General features: G+C 43.0%; 1 non-coding gene across 1 annotated transcript; it reads right to left on the bottom strand.

Moving 5' to 3' along the window:
- Nucleotides 1-13,574: 13,574 nt before the first annotated feature.
- On the bottom strand, nucleotides 13,575-13,678 carry LOC147497511 (small nucleolar RNA R71). Its single transcript, XR_015197287.1, has one exon. It is a non-coding gene; the product is annotated as a small nucleolar RNA R71 (small nucleolar RNA).
- Between the last annotated feature and the right edge of the window lie 3,518 nt (nucleotides 13,679-17,196).

The raw sequence follows: 17,196 nt of genomic DNA, 5'->3' as shown, positions 1-17,196 counted from the left end.
CCCCTCCTCTCCACCGGTCCTTAATTACCTATATAGGGCAGTTCTCGGTAGTTAGGTTACCGTGGATCTGATCCGCTGCATCATGTATCCTCTTCACTACTCAGCATACATCCCCCTTGCCACATGTAACATCCTACATCATGAATACATCCACTACAGATGCCCTCTCTCGGTCCTGTTGATAGTCCACAGACAGACAATGGGGCCGAGACCTAACATCTATCGTCCGAGGTCTATTTATATTATTTACCACTGTTTCCTCTGCTATGTAGCACGTGCTCCATCTGTGTTGCCACGTGGGAACGGCGCATGCGACTCTGCCTCTGACTTTGCGAATATCAAGACCCCACGTGTCCCCTTTTCTCTGGTTTCTAGCTTTGCAATTACCTCTTTACCCCTGTCCCTTCAAATCCCGCTCAAACTCCTCATTCCCCTCAAACCCCAAACCCTTAACTCCCAAACCATTAACTCCCTTTTCTCTTTATCCTTCAACTCAACTTTTCTTTTCCTCCGCATCTTACTCTCCCTTTCTACTATTCCTTAATCTTGTGGATCTAGCTTGCATCACCTGAGTTTTCTCTTTTGGTCACTCAATTTTCTTGGCTACTGCGTATCTCAGGTTTGTTTTTCACAGTCAATCTTCCTTTATTTTATTGCTATATTCCTGTTTCGGTACTGTTATGTGCTCTTTCCTTCTTTCATAGCTTATATTCTTCCCCATTGCTTCAAGTTATCAATACTATCGTTAATTTTAGCATGTCGGGATCGGAATCGGTGGATACCTCCGCCACTAGATCCGATAGATCTGAGACTTCCACTTCCAAGTCTAGTCATCCCACCGCGGATCGATCAGGATCCCCTGCCTCAGATTCTGCTAGTCCGGCTACTGTCCCATCTACTTCAGGGAGGAAGGCTTCTCTTCCGCCCCCTCCATCATATTACCGCAGACCTAAATTAGTTGCAGTCAAAGCTGCTTATGACATCCCAGATGATGTAGTATTAGAACACGTGTCGGGCATCACTCATTTTCCCCACTTGGTACCACCGTGGCCCGGTTGTCTTGTTGCGACCGTTGGCCAAATAGCGGCCGGTTTGCGTTTCCCTCTGACCCTACTTAACGTCAAGGTATGCAATCATTTCAATATCCCACCCTGTCAAGGCATAGGTAACCTCTGGCGTGTTATGTACGCCGCTAACCATTACAATAAAACCCACACTCCTAAAATCCAACTTCAAAACATAATCAACCATTTTTATGTGAAAACAAGCACCAAATTTGGTAGTGTAGGATATTTGTCTTTCTGTACTCGTCCGGCGAAGAAGTCTTTTGTCCTCTGCCTTACGACTTCTGACAAGGTGTGGCACTACTATCCCTTGTATGTGTCTGGAAGTTTCCTTTTTGCGGATCTTCCTTCAGAAGTTTCTCTAAGGCACCTCAATTTCCTTAAGAGTGGTTGTAAAACCCTTTAATCCGTGGTACTTTTATATAACTTTGTTTTTTTAATTTGCCCTTTTCTTTGTGAATCAGGTTGGACACCAAATTCGCGATCTCAACTATACATCGACATCTTCTATGTGACCTTTCAAGAACTCCGTGATCTAGGAAACACCCAGTGCGAAGTTCTCGGCATTGACCCTGAAAAAGGCAACCCTATCTTGCTTGACCCCTCTTTACAAAATATCGGTAAGTACCACGGTCCCCTCTATGTCGCCCCCCCAAAGAACGAAAACCAAAATCCTCTCCACCTCCCCAACGAAAACGTAAAGTCCACAAGTCAGTTGGATACACAACCAAGATCTCCCACTCCCGAGCTACCGCCCAAAGAGCCGCCGCTCCATCCAACGCCCCTACCCCCAATACCGCCCCCTCTTCATATTCTGCGTTAGCAGATTGTGAAGACGATTTTGCACATCCCTCTTCTGTTCCATCCTCCACCATGGCCTCCAACAAATCCTCTAAACTCAAACTCTAGGAAAGTGACTCAGATGGTGATGAACCTGTTGAAATCGCTGCCAAGAGCCCCCCAGCCAAAAAGGCCAGAACTGACCCTGTAGGTCCCTCTGAACCTCAAACTGAATCGACGCAGCCATCGTCTCAGACACGTCATCATAGGAAAGACCACCATACGTCTAGTTCCCCCTCATCTGGTGTCATTGACATATGACACCCACAATTCAAGGCCAGAGATCGCGAAGTTAACATTCGCGACTCGGCACTGGAAAACCTGGCGGTCGCAACGTCTTTGTTTTCAGCTCTAACCTTCCACAAGACCAAGCTTATGGCGATTCTGGCTCGTTCGCATCTCACCGAGTAGCCATATATACCGGATGGGAAAAGGTGTGTTAGTGTCCCTTTCCCCTTCTTTTTCCTTATAACTCTTTCTAACAAGTATTTCCTAATCTTGTCTTCAAACATTTTCTCCCCTAACCGCTGAAATGTAGCCCCGCATTCTTTAAACCAAAAGGCATTCTTGTATAACAGTAAGTACCTCCTTCCACCACGAAGGTTGTCTTTTCCTAATCTGGGCCGAACATCGCGACCTAATTATATCCCATGGATGCATCCATGAAAGAAAACACCTTGAAACCAGCAGTTATGTCTACTAACTCATCCACTCGCGGCATAGGATAACAGTCTTTTGGACACTCTTTATTCACGTCTGTGAAGTCAACACACATTCCATGCATTCCACATCCCTGATTATCCCCGCACCCTTCAGCCGTATAACCTCCTCGCGAATCCCCTTTGCATATTTGGGTCTAATGCTTCTCCTATTTTGTCTTACAGGCTTCGCGTCCTCCTTCATATGCAAGTGATGACAAGCAAACTCTGGGTCTATCCCTGTGATATCTTCAATCGCCATGCAAATATATCCGCATTCTCTGTTAACAATTGTACTAGCTTGATTTTCCATTCCTCCGGCAAGTCCGACCCGACTGATGTAAACTTCTCTTCCTCTCCCACCCCCAGGTTCACGACCTCAAGCTCATCCTAAGTTTTCGGTCTCTGAGTAGGTTCGTACCCTTCTGTCGAATCCGCCTCATGTAATTGTTATGCTGCTCCTTGCTCGGGTATCAACTTCTCCCCTACTGTTCCGCATACCATATATTTTACAGTCACCTGATGTATGTTATGCGCGGCCACTTGATCCCCCCTTATTTCGTACATCCCCCCCTTTGTGGGGAAGCGGATCATCTGATAATATGTCGACGGAATGGCCTTCATTTCATGGGTCCATTTTCTCCCTAGAATGGCATTATATTGGGACCCAGTATCCACCACCATAAACCCTGTGAATATCGTCGTCGGACCTGCTGTTACTGGTAGTGTTAACTCCCCCATGGGCTCTGTCATGCTACCATTGAAGCCATACAAATTGGTCTGAAGAGCCTTTAACTAATCTCTATTGATGTTCATCTCTTCCATGGCCCTTTTAAATAACAGATCTATCGAACTTCCACAGTCTATCAACACCCGCTTCACTAGATAATTACCCATTGCTATGGTAATCACAAAAGCATCCTCATGCGGCGAAATCACTGATTCTAAATCTTTCAGGGTGAATATTATGTTTCCCTCACCCATCGCGGTTCCCAAAACTAACCGCGGCGTGCGTGCCACCTCATTTACCTGCTATAAGCTCGCCGTCTTTCTTATCTTATCTCGGTGTGCATTTCTTCCAAGTGTCTCTCCACTGAAAATGACATTTATAGTCCCTAAGATCATGGCAGGAGCCTGCGCTCTCTCAGCATGACGAACCTCCACGACAAATTCTCTGAGCATCCCCTTCTCAATCATTCTTTCCACTAACCACTTCAAAGCATAACACTCGTTAGTGGCATGGTTCCTAATCTGATAATAGGCGCAAAACGGTTTCCCCTCTATCTCTCCAGGTGTATTCTGCGGTCCTTCATAATGCTGCAACCCTTTGATCAACGACAAGATTTCCTCTAATGGCCTGTTAAGAGGTGTCTGTTCTATCTCACGGTATGGCTTTCTTTCACAAATATCTCTCCTACCCCGATCTCCAGTTCTTTGGGGTCCATGATTCTCCCCTCTGTATGATCCCCCCTCTCTTTCTTTTCTCTTACCTTTATCTTTTCAATCATCCTTTTCCACAGCCTGTACTGCCTTCCTGAACCTTTTTTGTTCCCTTGCATTTCTTTGCATGATGTCCTCGTACCGAATATATTTTTCTACCTTTGGGTATAGAGCATGCAAAGTGGTGATTTCTATCTTAGACACTGACTCGTGGACTCTAGTTCCCTGTTTCAAGCCATGCTGAAAGGCAATGACCGCTGTATGTTCATCTAGATTCTCCACTCTCAGGGTCTCTTCTTTGAATCTACACAGAAATTCCCTTAACGATTCCGCTGACCTCTGCTTGATGTTAAATAGGGCCGCGATATCCACAACCCTCCTTTTCTGGTGGATGAAATGATCCACAAAGGCGCGCTCTAGCTCTTCAAATCTACTAATGTTCCATGAAGATAATTGGTAATACCAATCCGAGGCTCCCCCCTTAAGGCTGGTAGGGAACATCATGCAGCGAAGTCCATCATACCTGCTTTCCTGCCATAATGGCATCTGTTGTCTAAAGTGATGCAAATGATCTGTTGGGTCGCCCTTCCCATCATACCTTTCAAATCTTGGTTGACTGAATCTCTTAGGCACCTCTGAATTCCATATCGAATTGGCCAGTGGATTCTTATTGAGGTTAGCAACTTCCTTTTGAGCGGCACTTTGGTTCACTTTTTCAGCCGTACGGTTCACTTCTCTATCTTTCTCAATCATCACCTGTACTACCTCTAGCGTGCCCTACTGGATCTATTCCCCAGGGCTGATACTCTTCATTTTCCCCTTCCACTTCACTGCCTCGATGATCCACATGCTCCATTTCCTCCTGTGTGGTCTCCATTTCCTTCCTTATCTCTACATTCTCGTTCCTCAACCTAACTATTTCCTCTTGCAGAAGTCTAGTGGCGTCTGCCGCCACATCAAATATCTCTTCCTCTCCACCCACCTCCCTTTCTTCTCTCACAACCTCCTCCACTGTTTCTCGAACTACTTCTTTCCTAGGTCTTCCTACTCCCTTTTTTGTTATGGTGGCCATTTTATTTCGCTCTCCCCACAGACGGCGCCAAAATGTATACTCAAATATTACAACCTATGAACTCACTTGTATTAGGGTATCTCTCTCTCTCTGGTTTTTTCTTTTTTCTCTTTTTCTCTCTCTCTTTTCTTTATATATCTTCTTTTTTTTCTAACTCCCTTTCCCACCTGGTTCGTCCATCTCTTCCCATCTCATGCTCCCTTCCTCTCTACCTGTCCTTACCTGTATATGGTAGTTCTCGGCAGTTAGGTTACCGCGGATCTGATCCGTTGCATCATGTATCCTCTTCACTACTCAACATACGACCCACTTGCCACATAACCTCCCTCTCTATCTGGTTTGTCCATCTTTTCCCATCTCATGGTACCCTCCTCTCCACCGGTCCTTACCTATATAGGGCAGTTCTCGGCAGTTAGGTTACTGCGGATCTGATTCGCTGCATCATGTATCCTCTTCACTACTCAACATACATCCCCCTTGCCACATGTAACATCCTACATCATGAATACATCCACTACACAGTCCTTACTTCATTCTAGTCTGGGCGGTTGGAAATTTTGAGCAATGTGAAGATTATGCATTACAATGTCAATGATGGTGGAAAGTTCTCTCTTGAACTAAAATGATTCAAAAAAATAAAAATAAGAAGAAAATAAATTGACTTAATTCAAAATTGTAAGGCTCTGTTTGGCATCGTGAAATTCTGTAGTACCTGACCATGTTTAGGTTATGTATAATTTGTGGTGGATACCCCAAAAGTAATCAGTGCGGAGACTGTTTGGTCCCTCAGATTTGTCTGTTATTGTTCTTCATTTTCATTTTCATTTCATTTTTTTTATTTTTTATTTTATTTTTATCAATTCTCCAAATTGAATGAAAATAACATCAAATTTTCCAGAAAAAATAACCATAAATCAACCGAAAAATAACCTGGATTAGTAATTTCAAAATGAGAACCAAACTTCAATTCAACATAGTTTTAACATAATCTCCCTATTACTTGAAGTCCAACAAAAAAATAATTGGTAATTCAAAAGCACTCCACTAGATTGTGAAGATTGAGAGAAGATTGAAAGTATAAAAAGGAGGAAATTGTGAAGATGGTTCTTCTTTGAATACTCAAATTCTATTTGTGGGTAATGATTTGGTTTGTTGCTTTTTCAAATACACAAAAGAAAAGATGGTGGGAGTTAGAACTTAAAATGGAGGAAGTGACAAATATTTGCGGTGGTCGGTCGAGATCGGAATGGAGACGGAGGAGAAAAAGAAGTCATAGAGTGGGTGAAGAAAAAGGCTTTCTTCCGCAATTTTTTATTTTTTTTTATTTTTTTTTTCACGTGATTAAGTTGAATGAATATCGTTATCTTACCTTTCCCAAGAGATAACATAATCCTTGTTATCGGGCCATTTCTGTTCTCCTTATTCATAAGTTGTGGCCTATATTATGAAAATAGATCGGACCAAACAACTAAACACCTTCTAATTATACATTATACAGACTATCCAAACCATGCTGCCAAACAGGCCCTAAACATTTTAAAAAGTATTAAGTGCCCAACATTTAGAATGGGAGCATCCCTATGAACTATTCATTAGAATTTGCTAGCCTACATTTTTAGGATCTCCTGAACTCGATGCAATATATGAGCACGTATTTGGGTGGTTGCTTAGGCAAACTGTAGCGACACAAATTATGACTGCCTGATGATCAACGATCAAGGGACATGATAATAGGATGACAAGTGGAATGGGCAGCACCCTAGCAGGGTCGCGGCTATTAGAATATAGGGGGAAAGAAGCGGACACGTGGGGCAAGGAGTTGACAAATGAAGGCCGCGAGTCGAAGGTGGGGTAGGCCAGGAGCCAGATAAGCATGACCCACGCGTGGTACCAGATAGAGATTGAGACCATTGGGAACGCAAAGAAACCCTACACGTGGTAACATAGAGACAAGGAGATTTAGGAACAGATGGAGGATCAGGAGGGAGTGGGAGGGGGTATAAAGAGAACAGTGGAGAGAAAAGAAAAGAGGGAAGAAAAGAGAAAAAGAAGAAAGAGGCAAGAGGTGAGAGAGGAGGTGAAAAAAGAAGTTAATACATTTGGCGCCATCTGTGGGGACCGAGCAAAGTGAGTAGAGAAATGGCGACGAGGGTGAAAAGAGGTGTAGGCAGACCGAGAAAGGTGGTGGTCGCCGATGAGGATGTAGAGTCAGTAAGGAGTGAAGGGGGAGAGCGAGGTGGGGAAGAGACAGTGGTGTCGGATTCGGAGGAAACGAGGCTGTTACATGAGGAAATAGCAAGGTTGAGGGAAGAAAATGAAGGGCTATAGAGGGAGAAGGAGATCATAGAAGAATCTGAGAGGGAGGCGTCGGAGTCAGAGAAAGAGGAGGAGGGGAGATCGAACGTGGCAGATCAGGCGGTGGCGGGACTCACAAAGGAACAAGTTAGAGAAATGATCGCCAGTGATCTGAAAGCGAACAGGGAACAGGCTAAAGGCATGGGTGGAGCGGCGAGCTAGGTGGTGGCGGGACTAAACCAAAATCCGTTTGTGGATGCGGTTTGGAAGTCCGAGGTTCCAAAAAGGTTCAACCAACCTAGGTTTGAGAGGTATGATGGGAATGGAGACCCAGCGGACCGCATCCGTCATTTTCGGCAGCAGATGCCACTATGGCAGGAACCTTGGTATGATGGGTTGTGGTACATGATGTTCCCCACGAGCTTAAAAGAGGGAGCGTCGGACTGGTATTACCGTTTACCGTCTAAGAGCATAAACAATTTTTAGGAGTTGGAGCAGGCTTTCATAGACCACTTCATACATCAGAAGAAGCGGGTAGTAGACATCGCAGCCTTGTTTAATATAAGACAGTGATCTGCGGAGTCTGTGAGTGATTTCTTGTGCAGATTCAAGGCAGAGACCTTGAAGGTGGAGAACTTGGACAAAAGAACCGCAGTGATAGCATTCGAGCGAGGTTTACGTCCGGGAAAGAGAGTACATGAGCCGGTAGCCAAGAATGAGATCGTGACATTACAGGATCTATATCCGAGGGTGGAAAAATACATAAGGTATGAAGATACTATGCAAAAAGAGATGAAAAGGCCGCGGAAGGTAGTATTATCGTTGGATAGAGGCAAAGTCTGTCGGCAATATGAGTCATCAAACAAGGGAGGTAGTGGGTATCGGGGGTACTCGTCGCGGCCCGAAAGGGGCAAAGAAGAGGCCAGGAGGGAAAATCGAGAGAAGAAGTGCTGCTGAACAAGCCGTTTAGTAAGATATTGCCGTTAATTCAGAATCTGCAGGGGTATGAGGGGCCGCGAACCAAGCCTGCGGAGATGCAAGGCAAGCCTTATTACGCCTACCATCAGACACATAACCATGAGATGGATGACTGTTACAGGTTGAGGTGGTTAATTCAGAAAATGATAAGGAAGGGGTTGTTGAAGGAATTTACAATGGAGGAGGAGAATGTAGAGCAAGCACCAAATTAAGGGAGGATATTGGGAACGATCAAAATGATTTTCAGTGGAGAGATTCTGAGTCACAACGCTCACTGAGATAGAATAAGACGAACTACGATCATACAACAGATCCACGAGGCGTCAGGTCATTCACGGCCAACACCATGGTCTGTGACTGGAAGGGGTAGCATAGTGTTCACCGACGTGGACCTCCAAGCAGTGGACTTCCCCATGAAGATGCGTTAGTAATCACGGTGGAAATGGGTAATTACATTGTGAAAATGGTACTAATTGAATGTGGTAGCGCTGTAGATTTGTTGTTTAGAGGGACAATGAAGGAAATGAAGATAGAAAGGAGGCAGCTAAGACCCTCGCAGACAAACTTGTATGGGTTCAATGGAAGCATGACTGAGCCTCTAGGGGAGCTCTTGCTCCCAGTGACCACAGGACCGGTTACAGTGTTCTCCCAGTTCAAGGTGGTGGATGCCGATTCGCAGTACAACGCCATTTTAGGAAGGCGGTAGATTCATGAGATGAAAGCGGTCCCCTCCACCTACTACCAAGTGATCCAATTTTCTACCCCAACCGGGACATATGAGGTCCGCGGTGATCAAGTGATGACCAAGAACTGTCATCAGAGTATAGTGAAGAGATTAGTCTGCGGACCATAGGGAGAAACGTCGCACCCTAGGAAGAGGCAAGCATAGCAATTACAGTGTCTCCGCGGAGGTAGAGGCTGAGCCGGCGGTGGGGCTGAAACCCTTGATGAGATAGAAATAGTGAACTTAGGGGAAAGAGATGAAAAAAGGTTCACGTCAGTGGGTTCCAATTTGCCTGAGGAGTGGAGGAGTAAATTAGTACAATTTTTGTCCGAAAATAAGGATCAATTTGTGTGGGTGATTGAGGATGTCACAAGATTAGACTCGGGATTCGCATGTCATTAGTTACACATGAGAGAAGATGCTAAACCTATAAGACAAAAGATGCGAAGCATTAGGCACAAATATGCTGAGGGAATTCGTGAGGAGGTCGCGAGATTGAAAGGAGCTGGGATAATACGAGAAGTGGCGTTCACCGACTGGCTATCAAACGTGATTGCGGTACTAAAAAAGAATGGCAAGGTCCGGATGTGTGTCAAGTTTACAGATGTTAACTGAGAGTGGCCTAAAGACAGCTACCCCATGCCAAGAGTGGATGAATTGGTGGATAGAACCGCAGGGTTCAAGATATTCTCTTTCATGGATGCGTCGATAGGATACAACCAAGTCATGATGTATGGACCAGATCAGGAGAAGATGACCTTTGTGGTAGAAGGCGGTACGTATTGTTATACGAGGATGTCATTTGGGTTGAAGAATGTTGGGGCTATGTTTCAACGGTTACGAGAGAAAATGTTTGAAAGCAAGATCCGAAAGGTGATTGAGATATACATAAATGATATGGTGGAGAAGAGTATGTTAGAGGAGGAACACTTAGATGGTTTGAAGGAGACTTTCTGTATACTGCGGACACACAATTTGAAGCTTAACCCATATAAGTGTACGTTTGGCGTGACCACGGGGAAGTTCCTGGGTTACATTGTTACTTACAGGGGAATAGAGGCGAACCCTGAGTAGATAAGATCCTTGGTGGAAATGCCATCGCCGCAGGACGTCAAAGAGGTGCAACGCCCAGCAGAAAGGGTCACAGCATTAAACAAATTCATTTCAAAGTCATCGGACAAGTGTAGGCCGTTGTACCAATTTTCAAGGAACACACCAGATTTCTTATGGACCACGGAGTGCGAGTAGGCGTTTCAGGAATTGAAGAGTTATCTGGGCAAGGCTCCTTTATTGTCGCGTCTTGAATAGGGAGAGAAACTATACTTGTATCTGGGAGTCACGAAATATGCAGTTAGCTCAGTGCTGGTTTAAATCATTGACAAGATAGAGAAGCCGGTGTACTTCCAGAGTAAAACCTTGTTAGATGCCGAGACCCGATATAGTAGAGTGGAGAAATATGCTTTGGCATTTGTGTTCTCTGCCTTGAAGTTGAAACCTTATTTCGAAGCACACTCGGTAGTGGTAGTAACAAATTTGCCCTTAAAACAAGATTTAAAAGCGGAAAAGTCAAGAAGAATGCTGAAATGGGCAGTGATGTTGAGTTTTTACGAGATACAATATCAAATCAGGACGGCGGAGAAGGCGTAGGCCATTGTAGAATTTCTAGCGGAGTTCCTAGCAAAGGATCCCACCTAGGGGGAAGAGATGGTCATGGAGCCTGAAAGAAATATTGAGCAGGATTTCTTGGATCCTTGGGACAAGAGAAATGGGTGGAGAGTGTTTGCAGATGGTTCTGCCACGGATGCATGTAGTGGGATAGGGGTTGTGTTAGTTACACTAGATAACAACAGGATGGAGCTAAACCATCATGAAGTTGGGATTCTCGGCATCTAACAATAAATCAGAATATGAGGTGGTGATAGTAGGTTTGAGAATGGCCGAGGATGTGGTGGTCAAAGAGCTGACAGTGTACTCGGACTCGAATCTAGTAGTGTGTCAGGCGAATGGGGGGTATGCTGCTCGCTGATAAGAGCCCAAAACTGTAGTTTTAACCCCTTAATAATCATACTGTTAGACCAATTATGTGAATAATAAGTAAGAGTTAATACTGATTACGTGTTTTTATGCATTTCAGGCTTCAAAGTCCATTATGTGCGAATCGTGCCACTTTTAGCGAGATAAAGGAGCAACAAATCGTCAGAACTTCCAAATGCCATATCTTTGGACTCAGACCTCGGAATTGGGCCTACCTTATGTCAAAACGACCGACTCGGAAAGATCTTTCCAATGGTCCGAGCCTTGACCCAATCAGAGGAGCAGAAGTGGATGAAAAGTCTGTTGAAGAGAACTGCAGCTGAAGAGGCCTTTTGGACCGAAAAGAATTGGGTTTTGGGCACGATTCTCGCCCAAAACATGGCTCCAAGCCCATGCACGATTTTTAGATCTGGATGTATAAAAACAAAAGCTTAGCTCTTTGTTAATGGTAGCTAGTTAGACCTAAATTAATATATAGAATTCTAGATCTAGTTTTATTAATTAAATTAAGTTTTAGTTCTATTTCAATTCTTGTTTTAGATTAAATCTTTGAATCATTGTTCTTGATTGATTAGATAAATAAAATAGTTAGTTGTCCATTTCAATTTTGTCATTTCCATTCTAGATCTAATTTAAATTCTTGTCCTTAATTCATTCCAGTCATTAAATTAGATTCATTATATGTTTAAGTAAGTAAACCCTCAAATTCTAACATTATGTTTAGTTTAGATTTAATGGGAAATGTTAGTTTGATGAATCAAGGCTAAAACCTCCATTAGAGGGTTGATGAAGCCTTGATGAAAACTTAGTGGTTAGTATAGAATTGGTTGTAGAATCTATTCCACTCTAGAAGGTCGTGTTTAAGCCATGAGAATGGGTGGACGACCTCACATGCTAGTTAGTATCCGGTAAAATGCCATGAACACTAGGGATTAGACTTCGAAATTCTTGCCGTGGAAAACGTAAGAATCAAGATCACGACAATCTATACTAGGTTGTTAAGTTGGATTCGAGGTGGATTCAATTCCCCTCTAATTCTTTATCTAGATTCAAGAACATTAGTATTTCCATATAGTTAAGTAGTGACATTCAACATATTGCTTTTCATATTGCATCGTAGTATAATCACCCCTCGTAAAACTCTCATTGACTTAAGACTGATTTCTTAGACTTAGAGAACAATCCGTGCTAGAGAACTAGGAGTGGAACGAACTTCCTACTCCACTTAGTGCAATTAAGCATCGAGTAGAATCTTTGATAATAGACTTCGTAAAAGTTTAGTTTTAGTTTACTTACGTTTTGAATTCATAGTTCATTTTAAGTAGGTAAACTACTCATTTTATCATTATCAAATGGCGCTGCCATCTTCTTAGTTACACTTTAGCATTGTTTTCATAGTAGAAGTAGTCATTTTAAGTCCCATTAAACCCACCCACCCTTGTTTGTTTCATCTTGTGGTTCCCCGATTCAGTGACAAATTCAGAAAAAATACCTGAGCGGGCCAGCGCTTCAAGAGAGAGCGACCAGCTAAGTTAAGTTATGGAATTTTGTTTACCCCTCGGGCCAGCCCATACCACCAACCAACCAAGCTCAACACACGGAACTCGACTTCCCACTCGAAAGCGACCACCCCTAAAACACAGAAACTGAAAATTACTTTCTGAGAGCGAAGGCCGCTTCTGGCGAAATCCTTGGCTTTTAAAATTTCCGTTTCCACGTTTTGATTCAAACTTTGATCTTTCATATTTTTCAGGATGTTCTAATCTCTTATATACAACAACACGCTGCATACAAGACGCTATTCATAAAGCGAAGCAAGGACGCTTATCGGGTATTCCTTTCTTCCATACCTCGCATTTCCAGTTAGAGGTTTTCTACTAGTACATCAAAATTGTTTGGAGTGTTGCATGTTTAGTTAAGCTCAACTTAGTCTTGCATGAGATTAAGGTCTGGTCGAACAAAAACAACAAACGTAATTACACGGCAACAAACAAGTCTATCTAGTACACCACCCACGACACCTCTAACTACTATCACACACACCATACCTGACATAATGGCTGAAGAAAGAGAGACTCCTCTCTCCGACTTTTACAAAGCCTTGAGCGATAGCCCTAAATCGTGCATCGTTCTAGCAGACCCGGTGGGGGATTTTCGAATCCCCCAAACATATTTAATTTGTTACCCGCTTTTCATGGGTTAGACCATGAAAAACCTTATCGGCTACATCGTAGGATTGAACAAGTCCTTATTTACATTCCACCATCCTACGGTTGGTGCGAACAAATTAAACCGAGGGTATTCCCTTTCACCCTAGCCGATAAGGCGGCGTCTTGGTTAATCGCCCAAAATTAATTCTGTGGACTCGTGGGCTAAACTTGTTCAGCTTGTTTATGGAACATTTTTACCCACCCCTAAAGACGGATGAGATGCTTTCAAAGATTCATTTTTTCCGACAGAATCCTCATGAATCATTTTCTGAGGCATGGAATCGTTTCACCGATCTCCTTATAGAGTGTCCACATCATAACTTAGCTAAAGACACGTTAGTTCGTGCCTTTTTCAAAGGTCTTCTACACCACCATAAAGAAGTCCTTGACATAATGAATGGGGGTAGTTTCCTAAGTAAAGGAGCCTCGGAGGCTTACAAATTTTTAGAAGACCAAACTAAACGGAATAATAATTGGGGGGGTAGTGATGATATCCCCCGCTCAGCTAGTTCTTCTTCAACAGTAAAGGCGGCGGTATGTTTGAGAAGAAAACCGATCCAGAACTTAAAAATCTAATCGAATCTCTAACTAAAAAGTAGAGGCTATTTCTGCTCAACAAAAGCCTATCCCCGCATGAATGTAAACTCCAACCCATGTAATTTATGTTTGAGTCCAGAGCACCACGGCGATTATTGTCCTCTAGCTTATGAACAACAACCACCGAACAAGATAATGTTTACTCTATTAATAACTATCCTATTCCTAACTGCCTTGAGACAACACCCCAACTTCAGGTTGGAGAAATAATCAACAAGTAATACCTCCGTGGTACAATAATCAAAACGTTAGGCAAACAAACAATTTTAACCAAGCTCCACCTAGACAAGGACAAAGGTCAAGGGAATTATAATAATTATAACAACCAAAGCGCAACCACGACAAGGTCAAGCACAAGGTCGAAATAATTATAATAATTATAATACCAATAGAGGTATCGTTAGGTTAATAATAATAACTATCACAACCCACCCATAAATAATCAACGAGAGATAGTTCCATCCACACCACCACGTGACTACTACACCTACACAACCGGATCGTGATCGATGCCTTTATACAAGTTACCCAACAACTTTTCCGGACAATGACTCAATCAAACCAACAGATTTTACAATCCATAAATCGGGGCATACAACGGTTAGCCCAAGCGAAAGCCCAACCAAAAGGCGTGTTTCGGGACAAGCAATACCAAACCCTAAAACAGCAAACACACGACCTTTGAGGTAAACGGTAATTCTAGTAATGCGGAAACTACAATGCGTAGGTGACCTAAATGCCATCACCACTCTCCGCTCTGAAGAGTGGTTGATAACAAAGTAACTATGCCTATAGTTACCCCATCAAGATTCTCCACCGGATATCGAACTAGATACCGAAATAGAAAACCCGAAGAACCTACCACCGTAGAGGTCCCCAGTTAAACCACAACCTAAGAAACAAAGCCAAGGTTACACTTCAAGTCGAGCCATACACTAAATATAGAGCTTAAAACCACCGTTCCCTCAAAAATTAGCCATGCTAACCCGGGGATACAAACTTTGAGGAGATTAGGAACGTTTTCAAGAATCTAACGATAAACCTTCCTTTTCTCGAAGCTATTAAAAGCTACCTAACTACGCTAAGTTTCTTAAAGAGTTGTGCACTACTAGGCGAAGAAGACCAACATACCTAAAGACGCGCCTTTTAACGGAACGGTTCCCAACTTTATCCGAAAATAATGGAATTGTTAAGTACAAGGACCACGGTCGCCCTATCGTAAAATGCACCTTAGGAGATTCCCACACGGCGACGCCTTATTAGACACGGGGGCGTGTTAACTTACTCCCGTATTACTTGTATAAACAAATAGGTCTACAGGAAATGCAACCTACAAAAATAACGTTGCAATTAGCGGACGGTCAATTAAATATCCTAAAGGTGTAGTGGAAAACGTGTTTGTTAAGGTTCGGGGATTTCTACTATCCCCGCTGATTTTGTTATCCTCGATACGTAAGTCGCTAATGACTCTATACCAATCATTTTAGGGCCCCTTCTTGGCAACCGCCAATGCGCTTATAAATTGTCGCGATGGAAAGATGTCCTTATCTTTTGGCCATCCATGCGCCGAGGTAAATGTTTTAAAATGATGAAACAGCTTACGGATTCGATGCGTAGATGGGGAGGTTAGCATGATCGAGAGTTTAGCTCAAGATTATTTTAACAACACGTTTCACGAAAACAATATGTACAAATTCCTTTCTTTTGGACCTTCGATTTTTGTAAATGACTCCTACTTAGAGGAAGTCAACACCATCCCGAGTCCACACCAATTGTAGACCCGTCGGTTGCTCCATATATCGCGATTACGAAGACTTGCTACCTAAGCAAGTCTTCATTACGCAAAAGATAAGGACACTTATGAAACATCAATGGACATTCCGTCCGCTTTTGATTATTAAACCTCTTCCCCGAGTTAAAATATATTCAACTTGATCCGGATGGTAGTCACCCGATAATTATATCTTCTCTGTTAACTAAGGATGAAGAGACATGTTTAATAAGGGTGATTAGGGAACATCGGTCTGCGATTGGTTGGTCCCTAGCCGATATTAAGGGAATTGACCCTAATGTTTGCACTCATCGTATCCATTTGGAGGATAACGCGAAGACTTCTCGCGAACCTCAGCGTCGCTTGAACCCTGCCATGAAAGAGGTGGTTAGGGAAGAAGTCTTGCGATTACTCGATGCGGGTATTATATACCCAATCTCCGATAGCGAATGGGTAAGTCCCATTCATGTCGTTCCTAAGAAATCGGGAGTTACCATGGTAGTGCGTAGCGGGAAGGGTGACTATGTTGTCACTCAAGGTCCTATGAAATGGAGAATCTGTATTGATTCTGACGCGTTTAAATGCTATGACACGAAAGGATCACTTTCCCTTACCATTTATAGATCGGATGCTAGAACGTCTAGCTGGGTCATGCCTTTTATTGTTTTCGGATGGCTACTCGGCTATTTTCAGATTATTATTGATATTGATGACCAAGAAAAGACAACCTTCACATGTCCCTTCGGAACATATGCCTATAAACGAATGCCTTTTGGCCTTTGTAATGCCCCTGGTACCTTCCAGCGATGTATGCTTCATATATTTAGTGACATGGTAGAGCGCTTTATGGAAGTGTTCATGGATGATTTTTCTATCTATGGAGACTCCTTTACAGAATGTTTGTCTAACCTGTCTAAGGTCTTGACATAGTGTGAAGAAAAGAGCCTCGTTTTAAATTGGGAAAAGTGTCATTTCATGGTCAAAAAGGGCATAGTGCTAGGTCATATTGTATCTAGTGATGGCATCGAAGTAGATAAAGCCAAACTAGATAAGATAGCGACCCTACCTAAACCACGGACTGTCCGTGAGATTAGAGCCTTTCTAGGCCATGCGGGGGTTTTATAGGCGTTTCATTAAAGATTTTTTTCGAAAATAGCTAGGCCTTTAACTAACCTGCTTTTGAAGGATGCAATCTTTGATTTTAATTTTAATTGTAAAAAGGCTTTTGAAACCTTAAAAGCCGCCTAAACCATCGCACCTATTATACAGCCCTCCCGATTGGTTTAAACCTTCGAACTCATGTGTGATGCTAGTGACTATCACGGTTGGTGCTTGTCTTGGGGACGAAAACTAGATAATAAGTCCACTTGTTATTTATTATGCTAGTAAAACATTAAACGATGCTCAACGGAATTATTCAACTACTGAAAAGAATTCTTAGCTGTCATTTATGCTTTAGATAAGTTTAGTCCT

Source organism: Coptis chinensis, chromosome 5, assembly GCF_015680905.1.
Source record: "Coptis chinensis isolate HL-2020 chromosome 5, ASM1568090v1, whole genome shotgun sequence".
Classification (NCBI taxonomy): Eukaryota; Viridiplantae; Streptophyta; class Magnoliopsida; order Ranunculales; family Ranunculaceae; genus Coptis; species Coptis chinensis.
The sequence above is the reverse complement of the archived record's forward strand: the minus strand, read 5'-3'. Positions and strand labels throughout refer to the sequence as shown.